At 43.7% G+C, this 17,159-nt stretch overlaps 1 long non-coding RNA gene and 1 pseudogene across 1 annotated transcript; both read right to left on the bottom strand.

The window, feature by feature from the left end:
- Window positions 1–818: 818 nt before the first annotated feature.
- On the bottom strand, window positions 819–1,751 carry LOC102423603 (annotated as a pseudogene).
- A 10,781-nt stretch (window positions 1,752–12,532) lies between these two features.
- Window positions 12,533–17,144, bottom strand: LOC106698219. The gene is made up of 3 exons (XR_001349497.2): window positions 17,002–17,144; window positions 16,788–16,879; window positions 12,533–12,869 (listed from the first exon to the last, which is right to left on the bottom strand). It is a non-coding gene; the product is annotated as an uncharacterized LOC106698219 (long non-coding RNA).
- Between the last annotated feature and the right edge of the window lie 15 nt (window positions 17,145–17,159).

Below are 17,159 nucleotides of genomic sequence, written 5' to 3'. Positions count from 1 at the left end.
GGGATGCAGACAAACATGTTAAATGTAAACTTAAAAGACAGCAAAATGGGACACAAACCCCCATTCAAATCCCAGAGATGTGGGCAAGTCCCCAAAAGTAGTTGTTAGAATTTAAAACTGAACACACCTCATTTCCCAAAGACACAATACACAGAAATTTCAGGGGTAACTGGAAAAATCATCAGAGAAATGCTCAATGAATATCAAGTTATTCAACTCAGATATCTCAGGGCTGAAACATACCCTCTATTCATTCAGCCAACAATGCCTCTTGCAGAGATGCAGTTGGTCAGGACACCAAATGGCTTTAGAGAGCAACTTTTTAAATGTTCCTTCTGGGCCAAGGTTAGGCCTATGAAGATTCAAGCAGCTCTGCAAGGCCTGTGAACAGCAAGTTCTGAAGGTTCCAAGTTCTGGCCCTTCCTTCCCAGACACAAGGTCAACACACAAACTCTCCCATCAGGTTACATTTTATATTTTGAGATATGCAAACGTAATTCAAATACTCTTTAGGCATTCATTTATTAAAACATTCTCTGCCAAGATTTCACATTGGCTTAAAATTAAATTCAGACTTTACATTTCACTACTGAGGGATCCACCTCAGCGTATCACATAAACACACCTTCTCCAGCCATCAGTGTTACCAGCATCCATATGGTGAGCCCATGGTCAGCCTCTTTGTTCCCTAAGTGAACCAACTAGATGTTAATACTGCTCTGCTACTAACTCAAACTTATTGAAAAAAGAGTGAAAGGTCTGCAAAGTGCACTTTAAGAAGAGGTACTCTTTGCTTATGCAAAGAAACCAGCGAGTCCTCTAAAAATAATAAAAGGGAGTACTTTACAGTTAAGCACATGATTTGGAGTGAAGAATTCGGATGTTGCTCTGCTGGCCCAAGCTGTTAATACTCTTCTTGTTCCTCCTGTGGGCCCCCTCCATCAGGTATCACAAAGCCTTCATCTGTGGCACAGAGAATGTCCACAGTCCTCTGCAATACAGGGTTGTTTACCCCCTCGTTCTCCTGGCAAATCAATCCACTGTTCCTTAGCTTTCCAAAGTAGAAATCTCTTTCTTTCTCCAAGTGTTCGAGGGTAAGTTTCAATACGTTGACCTGCTGCGTCAGTTCAGCTGCTTCGTGGTCCCCATTGCCCACGCCAGGATTCTTTCGCACCGGGGCCAGCCTGAGGGGCTGCAGTAGTTCTGTGTGTCGCCATGGGCCTCTGGAGCTGCACTGCTAGAGCTGAGAGGTTTCTTTGATTTGTTCATAGCTGGAGCAGCAAGGGAGGGAGCCACTGCAGTTTCTTGACCTTGTCTGGCAGCTACAGGGTCATAGTCTTTTCCATCATAGTTTGCATCAAAAAACTTCTTGAACCACTGAACGAATTCAAAATTGTCCTGAAACTTTCCTTTTACTAATCTGTCCACAGGAATTATTTTGTCAACACCCATCCTCTTAAAACCCGCTTATAGAATTTTGAAGTTCGGGATGTATTCATGTTCTAGCTTAGCTTGAAATTTCACTTTCTTCAAGGCAATGGAGCCAAGGGAACAGCATGTCCATAGACTGACAATAGGCAGCCCCTAAGCACAACTGTTCGACCTGTGTCAGATTCAGCTGCAGGGACTCATTGATCCAGGCCGGCATGTCATGTCGACTTAGGTTATCACTGGTGACTGACGTTGAATATACGTTCACTGCCATCTTCGGCTCGCGGAGGAACCACGTCCACTGCCGCGCCCGGCTTCGGTTCCGTCCTAATTTTTTTATGATTTTTAAATTGATTTTTAGATAAAGAGGAAGGGAGAGAAACATTGATCACCTGACTCCTGCATGCCTCGTACTGGGGTCAAGCCTGAAACCCAGGCATGTGCCCTTACACCAACAACTTTTGGTGCATGGTATGACACAACCAACCGAGCCACACCGACCAGGCATGACAGTCCTTTTCAAGAGGAAGGAAGGGTCAGTAGATCTATCTAGTGTTGAGAATCTGAAATAGTGGGGGAAGCTTTAGTGTAGATTATCTAAAAGTCAATCAACTTCAATAAACTTTTTCATTAGATATCTCAGGAGACTGAATCAGTGGGCACTACCTGCTTCCTATGTACTTTGAAGTGTCACTGGAAAGAAATTTTCCTTTAGTTCATCTTCAGTATAGCTCTCCATATACACTAGTGAGCAACTACTTGCCATCTCTTATCTACCATTGGCCATCAGAGTCACCCTCCTTTCTTTTCTGAATGCATTATAGCAATTGTATTTACAGCACTTCACAGTTTACATTGTGTAGAGAGTGCCTGGGAAGGCACATGAGCTGATTGTTGGCTGAGTCCAGTGGCATCGGCAGAGCCACATCCTGGAAACATATCTTGCCAGAGGCAAGTATGTTCTCAACCTGACCTTTAGCTCAGGTGCCAGGGGGTGGGTTTCATTATCTGATTTCAGCAATTATCCAGGCTCAGCCAGGAGTGATAATCACAAAGAAGCCACAAGAATGAAGAATTGCAGCTTGATCTTTAACCATGATTTCACATAATTTCCTTTGTCTTAAACTCTAGTAAAACTTCCTGGTATCACACTGTATATAATAAACGCGCTGCACTAGCTCTGGGTCACTGTCTCTCCATCTGAGGGGAGCGTCCCACCTGGTCCCAACTCTACTTACAGTCTTGGTGTCTGTCTCATTTTTTCCTTTTCTCAATCCCCAGCTGCCCCTACTCAGGACTCATCCGCTCTCTAGCCGTGCTGGTTGCGGCTCGAGAGAGGAAACATAACAATGTACTGTCATTTACATACTAAATATTAATTGTGTACCAACTAATAAACACTTTGGTTTTTACCAGAGTATTAAGTAAATAATTGTCCAAAGTGCCTTAAAATTTAGAGATTCTTGCAAACAAATTAATAAAATACAATGTTTTACATGCTAATAAAGATACATACAAAGGTTAAGAATTCTGGTTCAGGAGCAGGGGAAGGTGAAACAGGAAAATTAATTCAAACTGGATGTTTTATCTGAAATCAAAAAGTTAACTAAGAATAGAAAATGCAAACAAGTAGCATAAAACTTAGAGAGATGAAATACTATGTGCAAAGATATTAAGATAAACATATGAGAAAAAGAATGTTCTGAAAATGAGGGCCTATGTGTAAAATCATCAGAAATTAGGTTGCTAACTTAGGACATGACCAGACCACAAAGTTTAATTCATGTTAATTTTAAAAATGAAGTAACCTTTAGTGACTTTAATCTTGTGAGATTCATTGTCTTCTGTTTTTATTTTAGAAAAATTAATCATATACCTGTATTTCTAACTGAATTAAATCTAAATACATATTTTCTGCTAACATTTTCTTTTATTTATATAATGAACTAGAGGCCTGGTGCACAAAAATTTGTGCATTCAGGGGGGGTCCCTCAGCCCGGCCTGTACGCTCTCACAGTCTGGGACCCCTTGGGGAATGACCACCTGCTGGCTTTGGCCTGCTCCCTGTGGGATTGGGCCTAAGCTGGCAGTCAGACATCCCTCTGGCAGCCCGGCAGCCCTCGGGGGATGTCCCCTTGCCAGCAGGGAGCAGACCTAAACTGTAATCGGACATTCTTAGCACTGCTGAGGAGGCAGGAGAGGCTCCCACCACCACCGCTGTACTGGCAGCCATCAGCCTGGCTTGTGGCTGAGCAGAACTCCCCCTGTGGGAGCGCACTGACCACCAGGGGTCAGCTCCCGCATTGAGCGTCTGCCCCCTGGTGGTCAGTGTGTGTCATAGTGACCAGTCATTCCCAGTCATTCTGCTGTTAGGGCCAATTTGCATATTACCCTTTTATTATATAGAATAGAGGCCTGGTGCACAGGTAGGGGCCAGCTGGTTTTCCCTGAAGGGTGTTCCAGATCAGGGTGGGGGTCCTGCTGGGGTGCCTGGCCAGCCTGGGTGAGGGGCTGATGGCTGTTTTCAGGCTGGCCACAGCTCCTTCAGGGTGGGGGTCCCCATTGGGGTGCCTGGTGAGTCTTGGTGAGAGGCTGATGGCTGTTTTCAGGCTGGCCAAGCCCCCAGTGGGGACTCTCACCCCATGAGGGTGTGGCCACCCTGGGTGAGTGGCTGATGTCTGTTTTCAGACTGGCCAAGCCCCACAGTGGGGACCGTCACCCCATGAGTGTGTGGCCATCTCAGGTGAGGGACTGATGGTTGTTTGCAGGCTGGCCACGGCCACCAGCCACCCAAGCTCCCAGAGGAAGCCGGCTGGAGCAGGTATCTGGGATTTATTTATCTTCTATAATTGAAACTTTGTTGCCTTGAGCAGAGGCCACAGCCAGCCAGGGCAGGCGGGAAGCTTGGCTTCCTCCATCACCGGGGCAACCAAGCCTCTGCTTGCTCCAGCTCCGTGGCTTCTGGCCGCCATCTTAGTTGGGTTAATTTGCATATAGTTGCTCTGATTGGCTGGTGCGCGTGTCTTGGGGTGTAGTGGAGGTGCAGTCATTTTGTATGGCTCTTATTAGATTAGATGAATAAGGATAAAAACAAATAATAACATGGCTTAATGTAGTTAATTTTTAAAAACATATTTTTATTGATGTCAAGAGGAAGGGAGAGGGAGAGAGAGAAACATTAATGATGAGAGAGAATCATTGATTGACTGCCTCCTGCACACCCCTTATTGGGGATTGAACCTGGGCATGTACCCTTAACAGAAATTGAACCCGGGACCCTTCCGTCCACAGGCCAACACTTTTTCCACTGAGCCAAATGTGCTAGGGCTATAAAGTTAATTTTACAAAGAAGGGGACTTGGTACTCCCCACAACCTCTCCCTCTGCTCTCAGTGACCTGGTTAAGGCAATGACCTTTAGCGCCCTTGTTTATGGAATGGGATCAAGGACAGCCTATTTTTTTTCCAACATTAAACATGCATGATGCTAAGTCTCACTGCTTCTAAAATGTTACCTGACCAGTGACAACTAGTAAACTTTCAAAAGCATACTGGCAATGAACAGCAAAAATATGTCTAATATCAAATTTACTGGGATGGTCACACTACATAAACTGCTGCTTCACAGACAATATCAGCACGCAAAAAACAAATGATACAACAGCCTTCTTTCTGTAGCCTATGGAGGCTTCTTCAACCAAATGTTCACAGGATTAGGCTTACCCAAGTTTTCTTGAGGAGATTGTGCTGATAATGTTAGGTCTATTTTTTGAATTTTGAGGAAATGAAAGCACTTAGTAGAGTGCCTCACACACTGATAATGATTGAATAATTTTAATGATGTAGCAAATAACTGTGCTTACATAGGATCAGTGATACAAACAACCCATGCACATTAGGTCTTTATTTGCGGAGGTCATCTTGAAACATGGCAAGTCCCAGCACCTCACAAGTGTACAATATAGACGTATCAAGGATAAACCAAAAATAAAAATAAAGTTTGTAATTGTTTAAAGGATTGTGTTAACAGAAGATGAAACTATGCATAAACTATTTCTTTTTTTGTAAAAGAAAAGAAATGTGTCTCCTGTTCTTAATAGACGAGAGAAATGTGACAGTTCTTTCTTTAATCTATCTGTAAGGAACCAATGATGCATCAAAATACCTAAGTCCCTAAGCCCAAACACTTGATTCCTTTTGGCCAGATTCTATGTTAAGAAATTTGACTTCTTCAGTAAATTCCTCTGCAGAGAAAAAATGCCACACACGTCCAGAGGGCATGAGTATACTGCCATGTTGGCCTCTCTATTGTAAATATCCTATTCCTTGTTTGAGTTCCTTTTGGACTTGGTTAAGACTTGCCAAGTTTTGCCTTAGCCGAGCACAACAGCAAAATTAACTTTCTGTGTCTACAACTCCAAACCCTGGGAAGACCTTTTATTTGAGGAGCCACTGCATGAGGAATTGACCAACTTCACCTCTATCACAGCACATTGTAAATGCTTCCCATTTATTAAGTTTTCCAATAAGCCAGCTGATCCTTATTGAATGTTACTATGATCAAGGCCCTAGGTCCACCTAGGGCCTAGGACCATCAAATTGCAAAGAGATATTTTCCCCCCTACTACCTAAAGCTCAGTCTGTTGTAGAAGTACTGGTGAGTAGATAAGAGGGCATGGTTTATCTGATGAATGCTATTATAAGCAGTGTTGCGGCTGCCTGCCATGTTTTATGCCGCCCCCTGGAGGCCGGCACATGTCATAGCGAGAGGTCGAACTCCCTGTTTCCTGGTGGAATGACCACACAAGGGGACAATTTGCATATTAGCCTTTTATTATATAAGACTAGAGGCCCGGTACACAAAATTCATGCATGGTGGGGGTCCCTCAGCCCGACATGCACCCTCTCCAACCTGGGGCCCCTCAGAGGATGTCCGACTGCCAGTTTAGGTCCACAGGATTGGGCCTAAACCGGCAGTCGGACATCCCTCTTGCAATCCGGGACCACTGGCTCCTAACCACTTACCTGCCTGCCTGCCTGATGCCTTTAACTGCTCCCCTGCCTGCCTGATCACCCTTAACCATCTCTGCCTGCCTGCCTGATTGCCCCTAACTGCCTCTGCCTGCCTTTCTAGTCACCCCTAAACACCTCTGCCTGCCAGCCCAATCGCCCCTAATTGCTCTCCCCTGCCAGCCCAATTGCCCCTAACTGCTCTCCCCTGCTGGCCTGATCACCCCTAACTGCTCTCCCCTGCTGGCCTGATTGCTCCCTAACTGCTCCCCTGCCTGCCTGATTGCCCCTAACCGCCTCTGCCTCGGCCCCTGCCACCGTGGCTTTGTCTGGAAGACATCGGTCTATCTGGTCTAATTAGCATATTACCCTTTTATTAGTAGAGGTTTGGGATCCTCCTCAACCATGTCCCAGGAGTTCAGATATTTTTTTTCTCCACGCTAAGGACTGCCTAGGAATAGGACTTACATTGGGTGTCAGGAGATCCCCCTGATGAACTTGCTTGTAATGCCAGCTCAGGATGCTATCACAGATCAGACCTTGCAAAGTCTCATCTCCTATCTTTTCCACAAAATTACCCATTCTCTCATTGATTCTTTTCTTTCAGTACAATTTTCTGGAAGCTGATGGTGAGGGTCCCTTATTTCTTGAATGCCATTGTTAGCCAGAATAAGAGAGTTTGGGATTTGTGATATTTTTGTTCCAATACAAATCTTCACTTTCATTCCTGAATGGAGATATACTTTTTAGGAAGAGAACATATGATAGAAAGGTTTTCCTGCAAAGGATTTTTATACTTTGTCACTCCAGTCTACATGATTACTTAATCACATTTAGAACTGTAGGTAATGGAAATTAATTTTATGTACCCTTGTGTATTGAATGTACAGTATATTGCCTTAACTGTTTTGCTCATGGGTGTACTCCCCAGGACTTAGAACTAGGCTTGGCACCTAGTAGCATCTCAATTAATAGTTGTTGATATGGAATGACTAGGTCTAATATGCTGTGTCTCAGTGAATGAAGACTCCAGTATCCATTTGTAACTATTTAAATTAATTTAAATAAAATTAAGAATTCAGGTCCTTGGAAGCATTATCCATCTAAAGTGCCCATTAGCCATATATAATAACACATGAGCACAGTAGGTCTCCTTTCCCCTACTGGACAGTGCTAAGATAAGTTTTTCATTATTGCACACAGTTTTGTGGGTGTTGCTGAGTAGAAACATCATGCAAACTGGGGAATTCCATAATTTTATGCTTGATAAAATTAGTTAAGGAAAGAATGAGGAGGAAGATAGATGGGGAGGAGTGTGGGAAATAGTTGGAAAAGGAGTGGGAAGAGGAAAAAGACAAATAATCAATTTTCACAAAAGTTGTGTTACATATACAAGGTAATGCTTCTTATTTAATTTTCAGTTAAGTCAAAGGGTCATTGTAATGAAAAAGAGAGTCATTCTTACCTGTATGATATTGCCATCCATGATGTATAGGTAATCCCCACAAAATATTTTGTTCATTTTCTGGTGCAAATTTTTCAAAATACTTGGCTGTTTCATTCAATAGGATTTTATATGCTCCTTGTCTTTCAAGGTAATGCCAGAAATTAATGATGTACTTTCCATTTTCTATCTTATAATCACTAAGCTGATCAGGACAATCTTTCCACAGAGGGGGATATGCATCTGAGAGACTGGATACTACTGCAAAAGAAGCAAAATTACAGCCAATCACTACACAAGCCCAGGAAAATGGGAAGTCCTGGTGTTTAACCTGGAGATTAAAATTATGACAAGAAGTTAATGAAATTGGAGGAGGAAGTCATATGATTTTTTTTTGCACATCTGCTAATAAAAACTCTTTATTATCTTTACTAAAAATGATAGGGTGGAGAAAAATAAAGATAATGAGGTACCTATCTTGTTAATGATCTTCCAAGTAAATAATGTTGATTGTATATCAGTCTTTAGACTTTTTAGTAATGCTTGGTTTCTTCCTAAATTTATTTCTGTCTTTCATATTAACTATAATAATGAATTATATGTCATCTCCAGAGGTATTGTATTTTTTTAAAATATGTTTTTATTGATTTCAGAGAAAGGAAGGGAGAGGGAGAGGGAGAGGGATAGAAACCTTGATGATGAGAGAATCATTGATCAGCTGCCTCCTACATTACCCACAATGGGGATCGAGTCCACAACCCAGACATGTGCCCTAACTGGGAATTGAACCCTGACCTCCTGGTTCATGGGTCAATGCTCAACCACTGAGTAACACAGGCCGGGCAAGAGTATTGTATTTTAAAAGATAGCTCTTGATCTAAACTCATCTCTATTGGATGGCATTTAGCAACTTAAAAGTATAAAGTAAATAATTTTAGATAGAATTTGAAAGATATTTTAGTGATATTTTTTACTTTACCAGATCTTTTTTACATGTCAGTAATGTGCAAGCCCAGACTTGTGTGTCAGACCTGTTAACCCAAATCCCACATTAGTAGGATCTGAGGTAAAGGTAGTTTATTTGGGGTTACAGAAAAAAAGGAGGGAGAAAGTAAGGACAGGAGGATAAGCTCATACAGGAAGAGATGGTTGGCTTGCCTCCACTAAGGATATGGCTGCTTAATATTGTCTTGGAACTAATGAAGACCATTATTATGAAAGACCCAGTGGCCTTGAAAGAAAAAAGTGAGCAGAATTTTGTCTAATCATCCACTGATTAAGATGACCCAAAGGGTAGGAACTCTCCTGCCATTCTGCTTGCACAAGTCGGAGTGTCAAACAGTTTCTTACAGGTGTCCCAGGGAACAGCAGAGGAGTTGAAGCCCAAGGCAGTAGGTAAGAGGTACAGGTCAAACTGCAATACAGCTGCCAGTTGCACCTGCACAAAGCCGGTCTAAACCTGTGTGGAACTGGTCCAAGCAGCACGGAGCCAGAGAACCCAGAAACCTGAAACTGCCCAACAGGAATGCACAACAGTCACAAGACAAGCTGCTTTCTCTGGCCAAGCACTTGGGAATGTTCTCTGACCACAGTGAAATCAAGCTGGAAATCAATAACAGAAGGACAACAAGAAAATTACCTACAGCCCAGCCGGCATGGTTCAGTGGTTGAGTATCTACCTATGAACCAGGTGGTCATCCCCAGTGTGGGGCATGCAGGAAGCAGCCTATCAATGATAGTCTCTCATCATTGATGTTTCTATCTCTCTCACCCTCTCCCATCCTCTCTTAAATCAATAATAATATATATATTTTAAAATCCTATTTCCACTTGTTAATATATAAACATGCTATTGATTTTTGTTTTTTCACCTTGTATTGTAGGTAATTTTCTTTTTTAAAATATATTTTAATTGATTTCATAGAGGAAAAGAGAGGGAGATAGAGATAGAAGCATCAATGATGAGAGAGAATCATTGACCGGCTGCCTCCTACAAACCCCAACTGGGGATTGAGCTCGCAACCTGGGCGTGTGGCCTGACTGGGAATCGAACTGTGACCTCTGGATTCATAGGTCGATGCTCAACTACTGAGCCACACCAGCCAGAAATGGGAAAAGGATTTTTTTTAAGTGCCACTTACAATAACTCCAAAGAAAATTAAATATTTAAGTTAAAATATAAGAAAACATGTAAGGAATCTGTGTGATGAAATAAATCAAAGAAGACCTAATTGCTTGTAAAGACATACCATACTCATAGTTTGGATAATTTAATATAGTAGAGATATCAATACTCCCTACATTTATATATAGGTTCCACCTAATTCTTATCAATAGCTCAACAAGGTTTATTTTCCCCAAATATAAAGAATTTTACTCTAAAATTTATATGGAAAGAGAAAGTCCCTATATTATCTAAAAACTATTTTGAACTATAGGAATACAGCGGGAGGAGTCATTTTCCCTGGCTGCATACATAGCCACAGAAATCAAGACCATGTGTCACTGTTGGAGGACTAGGCATATAGATTATGAAACAGAATAGGGAAATGAAATAAATCTACACAAATATGAGTCCTTGGTAACCTAGGTTAAACTTAGGCATGTTATCTAAATTACAGTTTTGGGTCTCCAGAACACTGAGTTGACAAGTTAACTGGAGCCCTCTGACCTTGGGATAGCTGTGCTGTCCTTCCCAGGTAAAGGAAAAATGTGTCTTTTAAGACCAGTATGAAACTTATAGTTTTTTCTTGAAATAATTGTTACCATACTTCACTTTACCGTGCCCCAGGTGGTCTCTGGGCTATTTGTTGTCTGGCTTGTCCTTCTCCTGCTCTTCATCTTCAGAGGACTGCTTGGAGTCGCTGCTCTCTGTGGCTGAGGTAGTTGATTGTTTACAGCTACAGGTTATGGCTCCAGGCGCAAGGTCCTCAGTCAGGCTAGATCCTCTCTTGGATTCCTGATGCAGTTTAATATTTCTAACAGGAATCCATACAGGTTTGGAAAAATTCTCTGGGAATATACAAGCGTACCCTCTGCCAAAGGTTAAATAGTGGGCCAGGTCCCTTCCATAAACCAGATTCGGGATCCTTCCATTTAACTAGACCATTTTCTTTTGATTTATTCTGACACCAATGTAGCTCCATAGGTGTCTTTCCATTAGCATCACAAGTGAAAAAATTTAGGGTAATTAAAGCTAGGTGCAGCCTACCCGAAGGTGATTTCTCCATCATCCCCCTTTTTTGTTTTTCTAGTTGAGATTTCAGTCGTTGATGTTGTCGTTCAATAATGGCCTGTCCTTGGGAATTATATGGTCCATAGGACTTTTGAAAAGGTATCTACAACAGAGACATGTAATCCCCAAGACGTCCAAAAGGAGTATAATGTGTTACATCCATTTGCCAGATATGGTCCTTTAACAAACCTCTAGGGTTGACTCCTGTGTTAGGCCCTTGAGGTAGATGTAACATGCAAGTGGGACATTCCTTGATAATCTGTTTTGCTTTCTGTCATGAGATTGAGAATTGTTTGGACATTTTGGCCGGCTGATGTAAAAGCTGATGAGATTTTGAGGCCTCTTTTAATAAAGCAACCAATTGATCAGCATGTGCATTTCCCTTAGTTAATGGGCCAGGTAATACACTGTGAGCCCTGATATGAGTGATATAAAAAGGGTATTTTCTTTGCTGCACAATCTGCTGAACCTTTTTAAACAGTAAGAATAAATTTTGGTCACTAAGCCATTTCAACCGAGCAGTTTCAATTCTACTTACTAGGCCCGAAGCATAAGAGGAATCAGAAATTATATTAATAGGCTGTTGGAAATCTTGCAACTCAGCCTTAATAGCTTCTAATTCAATTCTTTGCACAGAAGTATGACTGGTCAGTATGACTCGGTCAGAATTTATAGTATGATAGGCAGCTTTCCCATTAGATGACCCATTAGTAAAAACAGTTAAAGCTCCAGGAATTGGTTCCTGCCTAGTATTTTTTGGTATAATGATGGCGGTCTTATATAAAAATTGTAGTAGTTTATCTTTTAATAGGTGACAACTAAGTTCCTGTGAATATCCACTTAACCCAATTTGCCAATTTAAGTCAGTTTGAAATAACATTTTGTTCCAATTATCTATAGGAACGTATGCACAGCCAACTCGGACCCTGAAAGGCAGGTGACGTGCTAGGACCCTCAGGCATTCGCCAGTCGGGAGTCAGGCCACCCTTGGGATGCCTTACAGGTGAACGGCTTAAGTTTTAAAGTAGGCAAGGAGTTTTCCCGGAGTAACACTGATACAAGTTCTTTCTGGTTTACTTCCAATTTTGGGTGGACAGTTTAAGCTTTAAAGTAGGCAAAAACACTTACTTCAGAGTCTCATCTGGAGTTCCCACTTTCTCAGTGCCAAATTTTAATCTCACTGTGCTCGAGAAAATTTAGTTTAGAATTTTTGGTACTTCACCCCTTTAGAAAAATCAATTTTAATTACATGTGCTGACTACACCAAATGTTCCAATTATCTATAGGAACGTATGCACAGGTGACCCAGAGCGCCTCATTTGGATATACCAATACAGACGTCAAAGGGTACTTACTATTAATTAATATGGCCGAGCTTAACCAAAAACTAAGAAGAGAGAAGACACAGGAGATAAACAATGCAAGAAATCACACAGGTTTATTTATCAGAGAGCTGATGGGTTTCAGTCCTTGGCAGGACACCCGGAGACACTCGCTGACAGAGGAGACACATGGAGGTCGTCAAAATAAGCTGCGGCAAGGAGCTTGGTTTCTTGACTCGAAGAGAGGCCTCTAGCAGTTTGCGCTCAGGCAGAGCAGGAATGGCAGTTTGGCAGTTTCCAGGGAGGAGGAGAGCATCCTGTCTGTGGAGGGCAGACAAGCGTCTGAACCGCAGCAGATTTGCTCTCCTTAAATCCTTGAAGCTGGGCGTCTTCAGTGTCTCATATCCGGTGCCAGACATGGGTACCGCCCTGTTATATAGGTATACACTCAGGCAGGAAAGTTGTGTACATGTTCAAAGCTTATTAATCACACACAAACATCTTATTTTTGGAGTTGTTTACAAGTTTTGGTCTAAGAATAAAATGGGGTCTACTTATGCTAACTTATGCTAATACAAAATGGAGTCTACTTTATGTTAACTAAACTTCTACACTAATAAAAGAGAAACATGGTAATTAGCGTACGACCACTACCCTTTTCATTGGCTAATCAGTGAGTATATGCAAATTAACTGTCAGCCAAGATGGCGGCCGGCAGCCAGGCAGCTGGAAGCGAACATGAGGCTTGCTTGCTGCAGTGAAGGAGGACTCCAACGTTCCCCGCCTCACTTGCCGGCCTCTGAACTACAACTCTAAGCAACTATGTACTATGTTACAAATAAGAAGATAAACAAAACCCCAGAAACCGGCTTTCATTCAGCCGGGCTTTAGCAACATTGTATCGATGTTTTCAGCGGCGAGGCCTCAGAGCTAAAGCTGGCCCAGAATAAAAATAAAAAAAAAGAAAACAAGGAGCGGTTGGAAGCTTCAGTCACTCGCTTCCGGAAAACAGCCCTCAGCCCCTCACCCAGACTGGCCAGGCACCCCAGTGGGGACCCCCACCCTGATCCAGGACACCTTTCAGGGCAAACCAGCAGGCTCCCACCCGTGTACCAGGCCTCTATTCTATATAGTAAAAGGGTAATATGCCTCCCAGCACCGGGATCAGTGGAGCAGTGAGGCTCCCGGCACCGGGATCAGCGTGACAGGGGGCAGCGCCCAAACCCCTGATTGCCCTGCGGCTCTGTGTGTTACAGGGGGTGGGGCCACAACCTCCCTATCTGCCCTGCTCTGTGCCTGATAGGGGGGAGCTCCCCAATCCCCTGATTGCCCTGCGGCTCTGTGTTTGACAGGGTGCGGCGCCCCAACCCCTACCCCCCCCCACAGGCCCTGGTCTGTGTGTGACAGGGTAGAGCCATAACCTCTCCATCGGCCCTAACCCGAGTGTGACAGTGGCTGCCGGAAGCCAGTCCATCCTTGCTGCTTGACACAGTCGCTGCAGGAAAGAAACATCTGCACAGCATATGTTTCAAGGGACCTGGCATATATAGCATATTGTTCTTAATATGTTTGCTCTCCTTAGCGCCATGTGTTTTAACCAAGGTCACCTCTCCGAGAAAGGTTGTTTCCCCAGGTGGGGATTTTTCCCTGAGGTTAGGGAGGGGATACAACCCCTTAACTAAATGCCTGGTGGGTAGTTAATCTACATAATCTTTACTCCCTGGAATGGAGATAAGAAACGCCCTAACCTTTGGAATAGAAATTGACAGGATTAAAATCAACTGGTATAAATACAGATGTAACAAGACAACAGAACACAGAACCTAGAGACAGGACTTGGCTGGAGATCCTACACAGAACCTAGAAACAGAACCTAGAGAGAGAACCTAGGGAGAGAACATGGCAAAAGATCCTAGACAGAACCTAGAGACAGAACTTGGCTGGAGATCCTAGCCAGAACCTGGCTACAGAACTTGGTTGGAGATCCTGACCAGAACCTGGCTACAGAACTTGGTTGGAGATCCTGGATAGAACCTGGCTACAGAACTTGGTTGGAGATCCTGGATAGAACCTGGCTGGAGAATCTGGAGAACCTAGACAGAACTTTGCTGGAGATCCTGGAGGGAGAACCCAACCATGATGATCAACTGAACGCTGCCTCCATGTCCTTCCTTCTTCGCCGACTCTGTCCACACCTTTGGGGACCCCTGGACCTGCTGGGGTTGGACCCCAGCAAGTGGCAGCGCCCCAACCTCCTGATTGGCCCTGCTCTGTGGGTGATAGAGTAGAGCCATAACCTCCCCATTGGCCCTGCCCTGAGTGTGACAGGGTGCAGCGCCCCAACCCCCTGATCCGCCCTGCTCTGTGTGTGACAGGGGGCGGTGCCCCTACTCCCCTATCGGCTCTACTCTGTGAGTGACAGTGGGGAGCTCCTCAATCCCCTGATCGGCCCTGCTCGGTGAGTGACAGGGTACGGAGCCCCAACACCCCTGATGGGCCCTGCTCTGTGCCTGACAGAGGGCAGCGCCCCAACCCCCTGATCAGCCCTGCTCTGTGCGTGACAGGGGGTGGTGCCACAACCTCCCCATCGACCCTGCCTTGAGTGTGACAGGGGGCGGTGCCCCAACCCCCCAATCGGCCCTACCCTGAGGGTGGCATCGCAACCTCCTGATCCACCCTGCTCTGTGCATGACGGGGCAGCGCCCCAACTCCCCAATCGGCCCTGCTCTGAGCCTGACCAGGGGCTGCACCTAGGGATTGGGCCTGCCCTCTGCCACCCGGAAGCAGGCCTAAGCCAGCAGGTCGTTATCTCCCGAGGGGTCCCAGACTGCGAGAGGGCACAGGCCGGGCTGTGGGACCCGCCCCCAGTGCACACATTTTTGTGCACCGGGCCTTAGTATTACTATAACAGGCTTCTTCAGTGTCTCATATCAGTGTGCTCCGGTGGCCTTCTGGGCTTATCAGGATGCACACGCAGGGGGTTACAAGTTACTTATCAGGAGTTAACATGCAGGGAGCTGTTGATCAGGAGTTACAAGTTATATGTCAGGAGTTAACATGCAGGGAGTTACAAGTTACTTATCAGGGTCTCACACACACACACACACACACACACACACACACAAATTAAGTTTCACTTCTAAGTAAAGTTTAAAATTCACTCTAATAAAGAAATGAAATTTGATTATACTATCTTATACTCACTAAACTTATTACTGTAACACATTTATTTTTTAAATTTTACTTGTCCTAAGTTATGGACAGTAAATGACATTAATTAAATTTCTGGTGTTAGTCTTTGGGTAAATTTACATAAACTTTGTTTAAGGAGGCAAAAGACAAATTATTTACTTTAGCTTATGAGAATCAATATATCGATTTTTAATTATAGTTAGACATCTGAAGGAAACCTCTTTTTTATTTCCATCCAGATACTTTTCTTTTTCACACAAGCAACATATGTAAGAAACATGGTTGCCTTTTGAGATTTTAACAAATACTGCCGCAAAGCCATATATTTCAAGTGATTTTTTATTTATGGTGACTAATTATTGTCAGATTTAGTATTTTAACAACAATCTGTAAATGTTAGCAATTATATTTTTAAAGAGTATCCCCTTTGGCTTATTTGCATATACAGAGGAATCATGGGAAGCCTTCAGTAACCTTTTTAGAAGAATTTACTTTACTAGGATTCAATTGCTTACAAGGATAGTAATTTAAGTATTTTTTTTAAAAAGGCAAAGCAAAGCAAGTAAATTTAGTATTTAGTAAACTTCTGATTCACGAGGGGCAAATGCTTTCCCACCTCCAGCCTAATTTAAAATGCAGCAGCAAGGAGCTTTTGTTATTTCAAATTACATCTTAAAATTCCACTGCTGTATTTTAAGAAATATTAAACAAAATAACTTGTTTTGCCCTTTCTCAGAGGCAAAAACTTGAAATATATTTGTTAACTTTTTATTTGATAAAGCTTTCCATGTGATTTCAAGTATATTAAATTTGGCTAAATTTTAAAATCCTTTAAAAAGAGAGAATAAACTTTTGAAAACATTTCAGGGCCCGTGAAATTTCTCAAAGTCATTCTTTGGTTATAGTTTTGAAATCCAACTTGATATATATATATATATATATATATATATATATATATATATACATATATATATATATAAAATTTAAAAATTATATACTTATAATTATCAAGAAATATCAATTAAATTTAAACTGGTTTTAAAATTTCGGTGGGCTCGCCCTGACCCTGGGGGGCGCCCTGACCCTGGGGGCCCCAGCGGACCAGGGGACCGGCCGGGGTGGGGCTTCCAGGCGGAGGCCTGGCGGGATGCTCACCAGGTCTGCAGGGCAGGCTGCTGGACCACAGCAGGCAGACGGGTCTCTCCGCAGTCTTGGTGCTGGACGTGCTGGTCTCGGTGTGCTGCTCGCTGCCCCCAAGCCCAAATCAGAATTAGTCCTGGGGTTGGGGTGAGACTGCGGAGGCGAGGCGCGTCCCCAGCGGGCCTGCCCCCCTCAGGGGTCCCCGCTCCCAGGTGCAGCCTAACCTCACCTGCGCTTCTCAGACAGGACCTGGAACAGCTCCTGCAGCTGGGCGCTCTCCCGCAGGCGGCTGAGCTCGCTGGTGAACGTCCCGTCCGAGTGCCTGAGGGCCCCTGGGGAGGGCAAGGGGCGCGGGGCGCGAGAGGGTGAGGGCCGGGGGCAGGGCGG

Source organism: Myotis lucifugus, unplaced genomic scaffold (assembly GCF_000147115.1).
Source record: "Myotis lucifugus unplaced genomic scaffold, Myoluc2.0 scaffold_150, whole genome shotgun sequence".
NCBI classification, from domain to species: domain Eukaryota; kingdom Metazoa; phylum Chordata; class Mammalia; order Chiroptera; family Vespertilionidae; genus Myotis; species Myotis lucifugus.
The sequence above is the reverse complement of the archived record's forward strand: the minus strand, read 5'-3'. Positions and strand labels throughout refer to the sequence as shown.